The following is a 15,861-nucleotide window of genomic DNA, read 5'->3' on the forward strand; positions in this document are numbered from 1 at the left end:
AACACATCCACACATATAGTCTACATTAATTTAGCTGTCATTCCTAGAAAATTTCTTGAAGGAATAGGACTCAATCCTCTGCATGAGCTGAGACTTTTCCAAAAACTTGTAATATGGTGAAAATTCTATTACTTTTAAGGAGAAAAAATAAATAATCATGAGAATATCAAACACTGGAAGAGGATTCCAGAGAGGTTATGAAAGATTAGTCCTTTGGGATACTAAGATGCTAATTTGACAAGACCCTGAAAAATCCACTCTTCACCTTTCCTGCTCTGAGGAGACTAGGCTAGAAACTTCTAATTCTTCTCCTCAATTTACATGATGCAATTATTCTGAGGTTGTAAATGACAGCTGGGCAAACCAGAATAAAACCACCTCAAAAAACATCAGCAACACAAATGCACTGTGGGGTAAAAATGAGAGTGACAGAAGTTATTTTTATGTGAGCTCAGACTCTTCCCACCTAAGGATCATCCTATGTAACAGAGGCAAAGTAATTGTGAGGGGCCTTGGCCTACAGTGAGGGAGTTACTGTTCTGGCAATCTGCACGTTTCTCCACTCTCCAAATCCTGTGTGGGGAATAGCTATCAGCGGATTTTGCAACTGGTTGGTGATCCTTCCTTTTTTATGGCCTCACAATGCCACTGACAGTCAAAACTGTTTAGGAGAATCTTCATGACATATTCAATTCAATCAGGGGGCAGAACATTACATATGTGGTTTACGATCTCGTAATCTTTCAGTTCCCACTCCTTGTATCTGCCAGTCTTCCGTGTGTGCTGATGGGTGATAGCCAAGGTTTAGTCAATTACTGTGTTTGGCTCACAGAACTCATTCTCTCATGTTATTGACAATACCTGTCTTGGAGGAGACCAGTGCTGTGTCAGCACAACTGAAAAGCTCCATCTCAGCTCAGTAAGTGTCCCTCAAGTAGATCACCAGTAGAAAGTTTTGGATCCAGTGATATATCCACTATGTTTTTCTGGCAGTGGGCTAGGAAGACGTTAGCACAAAGTTTTTTAGATAGCAAAACTTCAAGTTTTGTTGGGTATAGGGAAGCAAGGACATACCTCCCATGCCTATTTGTGCTGGTTTTAGCTGGGTACAGTTAATTTCTTCACAGTAGCTAGTATGGGGCTGCATTTTGGATTTGTACTGAACACAGGGTTGATAATACAGAGATGGTTGTTATTTCTGAGTAGTGCTTACACACAGTCAAGGCCTTTTCTGCTGTTTGTAGTGCCACGCCGGTGAGGTAGGGGTGCATGGGAGCCTGGGATGAGAGACAGCCACAACGGGTGACCCAAACCAACCAAAGGGATATTCCGTACCATATGACATCATTCTCAGAATACAAAGTGGGGAGAAAAGGGAGGAAGGTGGGGGGTCATTTGGACTGATGGTGTTTTTCTTCCCAAGTCACCGTTATGTTCACCTGGAGATGGCTGAGTACTTGCCTGCCTGCAGGGAGCAGTGAATTCCTTGTTTTGGTGTGCTTGCATGTGTGACTTTTGCTTTCCCTATTAAATTTTCTTTATATCAGCCCATTACTTGTCTGGATTTTACTGGCTTTTGTCATTCTGATTCTCTTCCCAGCCCTGCTGGTGTGAGAGTGAGGGAGTGAGTGGCTGAGTGGGGCTTGGTTGATGGCTGGGATTAAACCACAGCACTGTTGCTGTGTCTGTCTGAAATGAAAGTCCTAGCAAATGTAAATCAGAGCTGAGATTTACACAGCATGTGTGTTCTGAAAGTATTCATTTGCTACATGTTAAATAAAGTGGTTCTTTTTTGAGTTTTACATCCTATGGCTAGATGAGAACACTTTTTACCAAAGCACAGATGAGCCTATTCATCTGATTCTTATAAATATTTGCAGTTAACCAGTGAAGAATGAATATTGTGAAGTCAAGAGTTGGAAATTTGAATAATAAATTAAAAGAAATTATCACATAAATCTAAATTATGTTTAGTTAGACTTTGGAGCATTACTCAAGCAGAGAAAAAGGCAAAATTCATTGAATGAATTTTTGCTTTGCATGATTTACTCTGCTGTGTCATTTTACATCTGTTTTGGAATTGGGCTATGTAAAATTTTTGAAGAGGAAAACTCAAATACATCATTATTTTGACAAGATATAGCTGTATCCTATTCACCATATGCATATTACTTATCAGCTACAGAAGAAGAGTTCATTCCCCATGGTTATATAAGTGATTTATTGTTGTTTAAAAACTCTGTTTTCTTTATGTGTTTTTTATGGCAGGTATACAAAATTTAGATTTTTGTTTTAATAGTTACTGTGGCACATGAAACATTTTTAACTAATTGACTATATTATCTGTGCTGAATAAACCCATGTTAATCATTTAAGTACTTTGTAATTTCCTATTTTTTAGTTTCTACTTTTTTATGTATTTATTTTTTAATATCATAAGCATCTCCTGTTTGGGGTAAATCCTTTTCCACTGGGATCTAGTACTATATGCCTGCTTAACTAACACATATGTCTTTTCACATTATATGTCTACATTTTTTAATGAATTTAATATTCCTGTGAAACTTAGGAGTCCTTTAATGCTTTCTTTATTAAGAAAGTCTTCTGTGTGCAAGACATATAGAGGGGAGATGGACCAGTAAAACGCTTTTTGGCATTTTGCACATCAGCGGTTAACCAGCGTCAATTTGATTCTTTCCTCCACATGTTGAAACGCAGCTCAGAGCATTAAAGTCATTCTCCAGTGATTGGGACAAAAGTAGGTTAGTAGAGTGGGTTGCTAGGAAACCAGTGTCAGTGTCATCTATGACCTTGCAGAGCATAAAGAGACCATATAGATTTATTGAGCTCTGTGGCACATTGTCCAAGTCCTCCCTTGGCTGTCTTACTCTATTTCCATCTGCCATCATGCTGCTGTGCTCCCTCACACATGGACACATGCCCTCATCCCCAAAAGCAGCCATGTAAAAGGAGAAATACCTCTGCTTTTTGAGACTTCCTAAAGCATCACTGTAATTATTCTGTGGCATTAAGCCACACCATAACCTCTTAGCTAACAAGACAGAGAAAACAGCACAAGCAAAACTGCATCCTTTTAACAGTTGGTTTCATGATTCTGTGGCTACAAGAAATATCAGTTCTGCTGGAAGCAGAATTATTAAAAATGTATAAACATAGTAAAATAATTGTGCTGTCACATTCTAAACATTTTTCAGAGTTTCATCCACAGCTGAGGTGACTTAAGGTTAAACAATCATATATTGCAGGGAGCTGTGACACTCATCTTCCTGATTCCCTTTTTAGAAACAGCTAAAGGTTGCAGGTAGGAGGGAAAATAAATGAAAATTTCATACTCACAGAAAGAAATTTTTTAAAAATTCTTTTGAATATGCAAAATCTTCCTGTTATAAGAATTTCTCTTCCTCTTTGATAGTTTTAGGTGTTTACTATTTAATGTTGATGTTTGTATTATAGAAACAACATGCTGTGGAGTCAGATAATGAAATCCTAGTCAGCTTAGGTTAGCATTTTACTTTAGAGAAAAGGAACACACATAAAAATCTCAGCTGAAAACTACTATGTTAGATGTCTGGATTATTGTATGGTCCTTTCCATAGCTCATAATGGATACAGGCTTTTTTGTCATTCCGAAATGTTTGTGATAGCAAATGTTATTTTTAAAAAGGGAAGGATCACTTTTCCTATGCAACCAAATTATCCATATTGCTTTCCTTTACCCTGTTAGGTCCCAGATGAATGCTAGAGTGTGAGCAGGTTACTCTGAATACTCTGAATACATTGAAGTCTCTATCAGAGCAGCTGAAAAGTGCATTCCATCTTGAAGCGTCTTCTTGGAGACAACTCCTTGCTTGTTGCATTTAAAAAATGCAAGAAACAAGGGACCTCTTAGTAGAGCATTTCAACTGACTGTATCTGTCCTAGAGGTTCTCAGGCACCATGGTGAGTATTGGGACATTAAAATTCCAGGTCACATGTGACTTAGTGCTGCCAGCAGGTAAGGCTTCTTAACCAGTCCCAGAAAAAAAGTAAGAAATTCAGTAGTTTGTTCATTTGTTATTACTCCCTCTCATGGTATGAAACATAAAAATGGGAGAAATGGTAATATATTAGGCAGCTCTATTTCTTCTACAGGAGTTATTCAATCTTTATGTGTGATAGGGCATGGAAGTGAGATACACAAACTGCTTTGTTTTCCAATGTAGCCTACAAGCAGAATTCAGGGTGTGCAATCCAGGCCCTAGCCTATCCCAGTGATTCCTCTGGCTCCATAGTTAGCAAGAAGAGCACCTGTGACCATTTTAGACTCAAAGTTCCATGGAACGTTCACAAGTTTGCAGTTGGACATATTTGCAGGAACCTCTACCATACCAAGAAACAGAGGATGTTTCACCCCACATTTGATTCAGAAACCATGTCTCTTGCAATGGACAACTCTCCCTGACGCAGGCCATTGGTATGAAAAAGTGCTCAACATAACCTAAGTATCACAGACATAGTCAGGATCTCTGCTTCTGCCATGTTTTTGAGTCTGTCAGGTAAACAAAGGCTGCCCTAAGTTCTTAATTCAATTTACACTGTTTAGATCATTTGACTAATATGGATCCTCAGGTGTACAAGGACACAAAATTTTATTTTTTTCCTGTTACTTTTTTATAATCCATATTGAACTATGTCCACAGGTGGCAGACTAAGTGTTCCCTGTTTATAAATGGATAAACACTCTCAGAGCCATTCAAAACCTCTCAACAGGATAAAACATAAATGCTTTGAAAGTTTCAGGCTTCAGTTAGGAGAAAAAAAGAGATACAAAAAGGAGATGTATAGCCTTAAGACAGGGACCTGAGTGAAGAGAAACCTCTTATACCCCAATCTACAACCAGGGACTTACCAGGCCTCTGACACAGGCCAAAGTGAGTGGCCAGTCTTGTAGCTTTGTGTCCAACACAGCTAGCAGCTAACTCTGTGCCTTAAGTGATGGAATTGGATTAGCAGTGTAACCACAACAGGGTCCTCTAAATGGACTTGAAAATAAGTTAGTGTTATTTTCAACTAATGGACAGAAAGAAGACTATGCCTCTCAAATCTCATTAGACAGGGAAGAAAAAGTTTGCATACATAAAAAAAAAATCTAAGAAAAATTATTGAAGTATAAATCTACAGTGCTGCCAAACTTTTACTTTCCCACAGCTGTAACTTCCCTCTTTACCTTAAAAGAAACACCCATCTTTAAAGTGAATACTATCTCAGGAAAATAATTTCCTCATCACAATATTGTTGTCTTGATGCAAAGCAAGGGATTGTATTGTCCTCAGGGTTAGACAGCACATAGTCTGAGGTTGTGTATAATTAGTGTCTGAAATGCAAAGTTGTATTACTGTTGATCTTCTTCAGAGCAATAAGACCAGTTGTGCTCTTAATTGTCTTTTAAAGTAACAGTTAAAATAATAATCAGGAATCTCCCTTTTGCCTCATTTAGATTAAGGTTAATCTGAGGCTATGTCATATTAATAAATTAAGAGAGTACCCAGAAATAGCATTATCTATACTAAACTCCCAGACTAGTCAGTACTGTGCTTTGACTTCTGCCCACAAGTACTCCTTGCTGCTGCTGGATGTTGTTCTCAATTTAAAGTACTGCAAGGAACATTACCATTAAGGAGTATGCCTACAACTAGGGTGTTGTAGAGGCTACAGGGGCAGAGGAATGGGGTGTCACATTGGGTATCAATGATGCCATGGAAAACACATAGGAAGATTTAGAAATCTCTGGGCTGTTGTGAGCTTTGATTTTACTGGGATTGTGGAAGAGTTGTGGATAGGTTTACATTACTAGGGTGCTTCAGTGCAGGGACACAAGAGTTTTAGGAAGGACCAGGTAGGAAGATATGGATGTAGAGTCACCCTTTATGTTCAAGAACAGCTTCCTGGAGCTCTCTCTAGCCACTGATGATGAACCAACTAAAACCTTATAGGTGAAGATTAAAAGCAGACCAGCATGGGTAACCTATACCTTAGTGAGTATTTGCTGTAAGCCACTTGACCGGGAAGAATTGGAGGGTAAGGCCTTGTAAAATTACCTCCAAGTAATCTTATATTCACAGGACCTGATCTTCAAGGGGGACTTAAAACTCCTTGAACACAGAGGGAACACAGAGGATGAAGCCAGGCTCTTTCTAGTGGTGTCCAGTGATGAGAGCAGGGTAAATGGGCACAAACTGAAACATAAGAGGCTCCCTCTGAACCTCAGCACACTTTTCCACAGTGAATGTGAGCAAGTGCTGGAAGTTGTTGCTCAGGGTTGTTGCAGAGCCTCCATATTTGGAAATGTTCAAAAACTGCCTGGAATTATTTTTTTCAAAGTTTCATCCACAGTTTTCACAGCTGAGGTGTCTTAATATTAAACAATCACCTATTGTAGGGAGCTGTGACACTTGTCACCTGTGATTGGTTCCAGATGACTTTGGACATATGATTTGGAAAAATGACCTCTAGAGAGCCTGTTCGATCTTGACCATGTTGTGATGCTGTTCCCAAACCCATTTCATTTATTACAAATATGTATGGCTGATATAACAGAAACTCAGATAAGAGACTCTCAAGTCTTATCATCTGACTGAAATTTGCCATCTCTGCCTTGGAATCTTGATCTGATGTAGTGACTTTAAGACTCTGTTTCAAAGTACTCAGTTTTAGTATCCCTTGGTGCAAGTGGCAACATCAGGATATTAGGGATGAATGGTGAGGTAATTGGCTCTCACAAATGATTTTGTGGGTTAAAAAGGTTTATTAAGGTTTAAAGTTCTTTTGTTATGAGACTCTGTTGCTATAGCTTGGTTTTGGACCCCTTTTTGCTCTCCCTTCAATCCCCTTCCTGTTGTTGCCACCAGACAACTCTGTCCCTCAGTGTTGTCCGAGACATATGGGGAGGGTGTTACACATGCCCCTTGCATGGGACATTTGGGATTGGGGGAGGCTTGTCTCTGGGGGAGCTAGGCATGGTAACACCTCACCAACAATCCAGCTGTGAGAAGGACTCCACCAATGGACTACAAAGGAGAGTCAACTGGCAGACTTTGGGAGGGGCCAAGTATATACATAAGGAAAATATGACTGCTCATATATATAATGTAGCTGATGCAATTTCCCAGGTGTATAAAAGGCAGAGCCACCATTCTGTGAACGTGCCCGTGGCATCAAGCCACACTCCTGGTGCCGCTTCTTCTGCTTTGTGTATTTTTATTTGGTTCTCAATAAAACTTTTATTACTCATTTGCACTCAGGGTCTGAGTTGTTTATAACAGGATATGTATGAAAACCTTGCTAGCTGCTGTTATTAGTACAGAAAGAGTGATAATGATGCCTCTAGATGTGATCTGATGTGAACACAGGCTGGGGCATGAATGGATCATGAGCAGTTCTGCTGAGAAAGAGTTAGGGGTGCTGGTGGTGGAAAAGCTGGACCAGAGCCATCAATGGGCTATTGCAGCCCCAAAAGCCAGCCCTATCCTGGCCTGCATCAAAGGCAGTGTGGCCAGAAGGTCAAGGGAGGTGATTCTGCCCCTCCACTCTCACGAGACCCCACCCGGAGAGCTGCATCCAGCTCTTGGGTCCCTAGCACAGGAAGGACATGGAGCTATTGTAGTAAGCCCAGAGAAGGGCCACCAAGACAGTTAGGGGGATGGACCACCTTCCTCTGAAGAAAGATTGAGAAAGTTGGGTTGTTCAGGCTTTTTGCACCTAAATGGGGCCTACAAGAGAGATGGAGAGGGACTTTTTACAAGGACACATAGTGACAGAACAATGTCTTTACACTGGAGGAGAGTGGGTTTAGACTAGGTTGAAATTCTTTCCTGTGGGGCACTGGCAGATGTTGCCCAGAAAAGCTTGGGATGCCCCATCCTTCAAAATGTTACAGGCCAGGTTAGGTGGGACCCTGAGCAATCTTGTCTAGCAGAAGATGTTCCTGCCAAAACAGTGGGTTGGAACTAGTGAATGACCTTTAAGGTCTCTCCCAGCACAAACCATTCTATGATTCTAGGCAGTGGGGTAACAAATTAGCATGTATGATCTAATGCTTACTGAACACTTACTGATTTTAACTGCATGGGGTGTACACTGACTTGAAACCTCTGATCCTCATTCAGGCAATAGATACATTTTGAGAAAAAAAAATCACAGGAAGAGAAAATATTAAATTTTCATTGGTAGAGACAGGCTCATCTGAATGGTAGAATTAGGCTGGATGTACAGGAGATTCTCAGACTAACCCAGAAATGTCAGGCGCTCAAGCCCCTGTCCTCTGCAAGAGGAGAGGGGTTCAACCATCACAGCGGCACATCAGAGATGTCACTAGGCACATCAAAGAGCAGCTGCCCAGTGACCTTTCTTGAACCATTCATCAGCTACATATAGCTCAAAATTCCCACACTAGCCACCCCCTGCAGCATATGCACAGAGTTTAGCAAAAGTATAGCCAGAAATTGTCTGAGCAGTTTTATGTCAAAGGGAACTGGAGGCTATGTCAGTTTTCACTTGGAAAGTGTTTCCTATTTTGGCAGAACTTACTTGGAGTGACCAAAGGAACATAGACAGTGGCACTTTGTTACACAGCATAAAGTTAAAAATTATTCATTGAAATCATTGGATCAAAAGATTTCAACCCAAGTATGTGTCTTGTCCTCCATTCTTTTTTTCTGAATGGAATCTTAATTTTAACAAGGAAATAAATTTAAAATAAAAGTGAAATGTATACCATGAAAAATGTTCTTAAGTAGAACATCAAGGGAAAAGGGATAATTTTCAATGTCTGAGTGACTGGGAGTGTTACTACAAGAAGCACAGTAGACAGTACAGTGGACAGTGTGAGGCTGAGCCCTCTCCCTTGACAGGCACCAGAACAGTGAGCCCGCCCAGCACAGGACAGGTCTGTGGATTTCTCTGCTGCTGCCTTCCCAGGATGGAATTTATAATCACGGGGCCATAACAAAGACCAGTCGGCTCCAGCTTTTTGGCCCTCAGGATTCATAAATGCATATATACAGCATCCTTACAGATGTCAGTCACTCAAATGTTTCTGCAAGTATTACCTTCTGTCACTTGCCATAGAAGACTTAATTTTTGGGGAAAAAGTCAGCCTGCAATGGAAAAATACATGGTTGTAAATAGGAGTAATGAGAAATGTACTCAGATCTTTAGGCTAGGCTTGGAGCTATGTGGATAGACAACCATGTAAGGATTTAACTTTTTTAAAATAAATCTGCTTTCAGAAGCACCTTGAAGTGTGCCGTTGCAATGTAGCTCAGAGATTAAATGACAGTGCTACCTTGGCATCTAGGTGAGTATTTACAATTACACATCCTTCTTCTAAATGTGGTTTAGATTAAAATTAGATGTAAGGAAGAGATATAGAAAGTTATTTTTATAGTTGGCTGTCCAACACTATATACTTCCAAAATATTGTTAGGCCATTTTTCCAGCCTGTTATTTTAGGACACTGATGTTCAAATGGATGTAGATATCTTCATTTGAGCTACTTATCAGATTATTTCTGTGAATTTACAGAAGTGACCCTTACAAATAGAGATTAATATTCACAACAGAAATTTTATTTTTAACTCAAAATTCAAATAATTAAATGTCCCATAGATGGATTGTTAGTAATTACCTTGTGAGTGTTCTGCAGACTACATGGTTTTACTGACTCATCGCCTCACTCTCAGATTTTTTGTCATACCTTTTTTCCTCTTTTCCAACACATTTTTTAATTTTTCGGACCCCTGCGTGACTAGATGATCAGAACAGAGATGATACACTGAATGATCAGAAAACTATTATTTCTTTTCTAGTGGCTTATTTTCCTGCCAGTTTGATGAAATGAATCTGTTCACAGTGGGTCTAAAGGATATCATGACCAATGAGTATCCTGAGAAAGAGGAACAGAGCTTCATCTCGCTTCTGGTGACAAAGAATTATCAGGTCAACTTAAAAGATCTATGGTGCTCACCATACCCAATTAATATTTAGGTCTCTAAACGTTTATAGATACATGTATACTACTTCGTATTTACATATGAATCAAGTGTAACAGAGATTGACCAAATCAATCCTGTATATATGGCCCTGGCCCCATAAAATCGTATGCTCTGGGGAAAGCAGAAGTAGGTATCCTTTGTACTTTGTACAGTCCCAGTGTTCTCTGTCAACGTGCTAGTGACCAATAAGGCCAAAACTTGTATCCCCAGTTTTCACTCTCAGCATTGTTTTGGGATTCGCCATCCCCCTTGTTCCTGGAGATGCCTTGGGAAGCAATGGGCAGGGAAGCACACAGCAGTGGACCTTGCTCACAGCTGATACAGTGCAGAGGTGGGAGCAGTGCAAGGGTGCTGAGGGTCACCCTGCTGTGTTTCCTGCACTTCTATTGTTAAAGTGCAGGTGCACGTCCAATGCTCTGCCGAACCATTTGCCTTAGCTTCTGAATGTATCAGCATACTCCCAGCCCTTCCTGTCAGGAAGGAGGTCAGCCTTGAGTCTTTGAGTGTCTTCTTAACTGCAGAGATTGCAGTAGTCAGACAAGAGCAAATAGCAATTTTCTGCATGCCACCTGTAGAGGCTTCATCTTGGACATATTTTCTCTGGCTGGCATGCCCAAATCATGGCAAGGTCACCCTAATACAACTGGATCAGAATGATTCAGCCTGGTATTGGAATCTGTGCTATTGTGTTTAATGAGAATACATTTCAATTTCTTCAAAATTTCTACTTGATAGTACATTAAAACCCCCAGGATGTAACATATTCCATCTTGGTTACTCTACCTTTGTTAAGTAAGCAAATAATCTGTTACCTGTAAGCAAAAGAAAGGCATCGTGTATATGCCACTCATTACCCCCTTTCTTTAAAAATAAGTATCTCTTTCTGTCTAGGATAATTTTATATTAGACCTTTAGATATAGTGAATAAATGTAAATTATATAGTTTTTATTAGTATATGTTATCTTTGCACATATAAATTACTTCAGCTTTGTTTCAAAACAGCTCACAGAATTTCTATCTTATTGTAGGAAGAATAAAGATGATAAAACATGATCTTACCCTGCACTCTGCAGTCTATGGGACATAAATATGTATTGAAATATACAAATAAATGGAGTCTGGGCACAGAACATCTTGTAAATGTCTAATTTGAAGATTACAAGGAGGGGAACTGTTGAAGTGGAGAAAAAAATGCAAGAGCTCCTCAGTGCATTTCTGTAATTTTGATGCAGAGTCACTGAGGCAAACAGCTTTAAGGTAGTAGAGCTAAACCACACAGAATAACTTAATTCTTAGACCAAGGACTCTTCACCTCTTACAGCTCCTATTCAATGAAAGGTATCACTGTAGAGGATTATCCTAAGTGACATTGCTAAAATTATGCAGGAACAGATCACATCCTCAGGAATGCAGAAAACTAGCTATTGGCAAAACAAACTTTTTATAAGATTTGCCCTTTCATGAAAAAAAAACAGTGCCAAAAAACCTCACAACAAACTTCACAGGTTTTCTGGCCTTTGTGTTGAGAGAGGTAACTAACTCATACTTGCAAGACTTTCATTAGAGGTGCAAAACAAATGACCTTACTGAGCCAGGGGAATCAGAAGACAACTGTCACAAGCAGTAAATAAAACAAGCGCAACTTTTCTTTCCCTGTCTGTGCCCTTTTTTCTTCCATTTCAAGATAGGCAAAAGCACTGGGCAATACCAAAACATACCTTTTGAACTTGCTTCAAACCATGCAGTTTAACATAGAGCTTATTGATGAGGGCTGTCAGTGAGGTTAGGTGTCAGGGCAGGGCTGGCAGCATTCAAAGCTGCAATAGCTGCAATAACTAGAGAAGATCAAATTCAGCAGATCCTGTGGCTGGAATTTTGTTCTGCAGAGGGATTAGTGAGTAGTCTGTTCTTCTGCTTAGTGTATCCTGAGACCTTTCTACAAAATTCTTATTTCTTACTCCTTTTGGAAATTAACAGATCTAAAAAAATACATCATTTTTCAATAAAACAAGCACACAAAACCCTACAAACAAACCAAAGACAAGCAGTGCTTATTATAGGGTCATGCATTTCATTATCTCCTACCTTTCTTCAAGCTGCCAAACAAGGGCCCAAATTCAGCAATTACTAATATTGCACACTGTTAAGCATAGATTGATTAATATATTTTAACTTCACCGCATTGCTGTGAAGTTCTCCTGGTTATAACAATACCATTCCTACAATAAAAACATTTTGAAATCAACAGGTCAGACAAAATTGATATTACAACATGCTCATGATTCTACAAACTGTATTTCATTTTATTCACTACAGTTATTTTGTGAGAAGGAATCAAGGTATCTCCCTCTGAATTTTCTTCTGTCATAAATATTTTTTTAGGGAAGTAGGCAGGTGTTACCTACCTAGCCTTTCACAAAGCATGTTCATATACTGAAGTGTCAAAGTCAGGCTAAAATATCAGTCTAATGTAGGCAACAATATTCAGGAGTGTGCTTATGAATACAGAATACACAATGTAGTGTTTTCTGTATTCATAAGCAGACACCTGAATCTAGTGACTAAATGTAGTGACTAAAGAATATCACAGAGTTGATGTTACTAATAAACTCTAGCTACAAGCACTTCACAGTACTTTAACATTTGAAGGACCTACAGAACAGCTAGCTCATGCAAATTCACAGAGAAATGTCATAAATAGGAGTTAGTCAGTGAGCACTGGTTTGACAAAAATTTACTTGAAATCTGTTAGAATCTTCTCTTTATTTCTGTATGAAATTTACTATCCATGGATTGCTGGATTGCCTTGAAGGGTGGGGCATTTTTGTCCACTATCCATATGCAGCAGTAGGGCATCTATTATGGCCTGGAATATTTACTGAAAGGGATGCCACTACTTTGGTTCCCAGACTCTTGTGTTTATAAATGCATATGTATATGTAAAGATATGTTCTGCCTTTCTAACTTTCATCCCTCACACAATATACAATGAAGCAGAGTAGAAGGGTAAGAGCCATTGTAGGATCAGATAGCAGTCTAAACAAATTCACGTTTAAATGAGATATGCACTACTTAGCTGGCAGAATTTTTTGTTTTCAATCTATTTAGTGACATGCAACTGAAAACAGATTTAGGCTTATAAAGAGATGACAAACAGATCTAGAGATGACAGCACATTTCCCCAGCAGCTGTGATGCACTCATTTGGCACCCTGCATCACTGCTGCTGCCTGCAAAGCACATGGCTCCCTTGACCTTACACCTTCCCTCTGATCTTATGTGGGAACTGTTGCCACACAAACTGAGAGATATGCATGCAGGATGAAAGATTCAGACGGCATTTTGTTTTGCATTCCCTGACAGACCATTTTTTCCTTTTGTTTGCAAGATTCTCTGTAATTGTCTTTTTCTCTCCTTCCCTTCACTGCCCTTTACTTTCTCCTCTTTCTTGCTATGACAGTTCCCACAGAGACCAGGGTGGCAGCTTGACAGACAGGCAATCCTGATGCCTATTTGGTTTGTTCTGCTGCAGCAGAAACATGTGCAGCAACACCTGACCTTTCCTAGCTGTACAGCACAAAAAGCTGTTCCTATTTAAAATAACCATATTTAAAAAGAAAAATAAATTCCAAGTTAAGAATTTATGCCTCAGCATACCCTAGCTGCCTGAGACCAAACTACTCCAGAACCATGATGTACACTTTCAGTGGTGTCACTTTCAAAATATACCACCTCAAGAAGTAAGTTTGCTGCATACTATCATGTTATAGTATATTTTAAGTATGAATTGTCTGATGTGCAGAGTACCTTTTCATTGTATCTTTATCTTCTAAAAGTAGGGTGGTGTGAACTGCAGCCTCCTTTTAGGCAACTGTAGAGAACCTAAATTCTCAAGCCTCCTTTTCTCCAGCTCCTTCAGCTGTTTCTCATCAGTCTTGTGCTCCAGCTCTGTAGCCCTTTCCTGGACATGTTCCAGCACATCAGTGCTTTCCTTTGCAATGAGGGGCCCCAAAACTGAACATGTACAGAACCTATAGTCTACCATTGTTCACTGACTTCAGTCTCCATCTCTTCAGCTGAGCTCTTTTACCCACTTTTAACTGAAATAAAAAAGATGGAAGAGAAAGAGAGTAGGAAGAAAGTCAGTAGAAGATCCAAAATTCCTACCCTAGTTCAGACTGGGAAGATTTGCTCTGTTTAGTCTTTCTTTTTCGACTCGAGGTTTCATCTTGACTTGTTCAGTTATTGCATACAATAAATATTTTGCAATTCCACAATCATGACAACAGCAACCTGATGCAAAGCTCCAGTGAACTTATTGCCTTGCACAGGTGCTTTTATTTTGCTTTCAGGTTTTTTTTCCCCTCCCTGATACAAAGAGACTTTCAGAAGTCTGTTGGAGTGGAAACCCAAATGTTACCCTTTATGGTTTTTACACAGACTTCACATTTCTACTATGATTTCTTTCATATGATTTCTTCTATTATCATATGGAAAATCTTCCAAGCTTTAATAGCAATTATGACTCTATAAACCCCTGAACTCTGTTTCAAGAGATAAGAGGCTGTCTTCCTCATTGTTCCACCTCCACAAACAAAATACTGGAGCTACAGCACCAGTAAAAGGTTACTGCAGTAACTTTCTTTCCTCTGTGATGGGAATATCAGAACACACCCAAGCATGAAGTTTAGATAAAGTCAGAGTAGGTTTTTTTCCTTTTTAGTTAAAAACCAAAACCATTAACACCCACCAAATGACATATTAGCAGAAAATCTACAATTTCTTTGAAAGAATATACACTCGACTCTTTTTGGAGGTATATCAGATGAAAAATATTCTTACTAATTAACTAATACCTGCTGTTTCCTGGGCTCTACCCATTGCAAACAACAAAGTTTTGTTATTAGCCTTCTTAAAGAGAGGCTCCGAAAAGTAAACCCAAATCATGTATTCTATGCCAAACTTTTTTCTAGTTGAAGAAAGAAAAGAAGCCAATTTCTTGCTTGAATCCACTTTCCCACAGCAATGAAATGAGCAGACATAATTAAGTCGCCCAACTTGCAGCAGATTTCTGTTGTACCTCCACTACATGCAAGGAGCCTTTAATTTGGAATTAGTAAAGCAGCTGACAACCCTAAGCACGTGGAAGAAAAGAAGATTATCAGTAGTCGACATGAATTCACCAAAGGGAAACCAGATTTAGTGAAACTTATGGTGTCCTGTCATGACATTACTGCCTGGCTGAGGAGACAGCAGAGGGTGTTGTCTACCTTGCCTTCAGCAAGGTGTTTCTCACTGTCTCTTATATGTCAGAAAGTATGGAGTGGATGAGTGGACACTGAGGTGGATCAAGACCTGTCTGAATGGCAGGGCTCAGAGAGTTGTGGTCGGCAGCACAGGGTCCATAACACGTGGTGTTTCCCAGGGGGTAGTGTTGGGCCAAGTCTCATTCAGCGTAATCATCAGGGAGCTGGATGAGGGGACAGAGTGTACCCCTGCAAGTTCTCTGATGATACAGAAGAGGCACCAGAGTGTCTGATGCACCAGAATGCTGTGCTGCCAGTCAGTATGCACTAGAAAGCTGGGCTCAGAGGAGCCTGATGGAGTTCAGCAAGGGCAAATGCAGTGTCCTGCACTTTACAACAGGTGATTCCATGTGCCAGTACAGGATAGGGCTGATCTGCTGGAAAGTAGCTCTGCAGAGAAGGACCTGGAGGTCATGGTGGACAACAAAATCTCAACAACCAGCAGTTTGTGCTTGTTACCAAGGAGGCCAGTGGTATCTTGGGGTGCATTAGGAAGAAAGGGG

At 39.8% G+C, this 15,861-nt stretch overlaps 1 long non-coding RNA gene across 2 annotated transcripts; it reads left to right on the top strand.

The window, feature by feature from the left end:
- Window positions 1–710: 710 nt before the first annotated feature.
- LOC135289220 (uncharacterized) lies at window positions 711–11,183 on the top strand. 2 transcript variants are annotated; one of them, XR_010351994.1, is made up of 6 exons: window positions 711–919; window positions 3,267–3,322; window positions 3,746–3,960; window positions 9,288–9,355; window positions 9,867–9,996; window positions 11,082–11,183. It is a non-coding gene; the product is annotated as an uncharacterized LOC135289220 (long non-coding RNA). The 2 variants fall into 2 exon arrangements; XR_010351995.1 differs by lacking the exon at window positions 3,267–3,322.
- The last annotated feature ends 4,678 nt before the right edge of the window (window positions 11,184–15,861 follow it).

This window comes from Passer domesticus, chromosome Z (genome assembly GCF_036417665.1).
Source record: "Passer domesticus isolate bPasDom1 chromosome Z, bPasDom1.hap1, whole genome shotgun sequence".
Lineage (NCBI taxonomy): Eukaryota > Metazoa > Chordata > Aves > Passeriformes > Passeridae > Passer > Passer domesticus.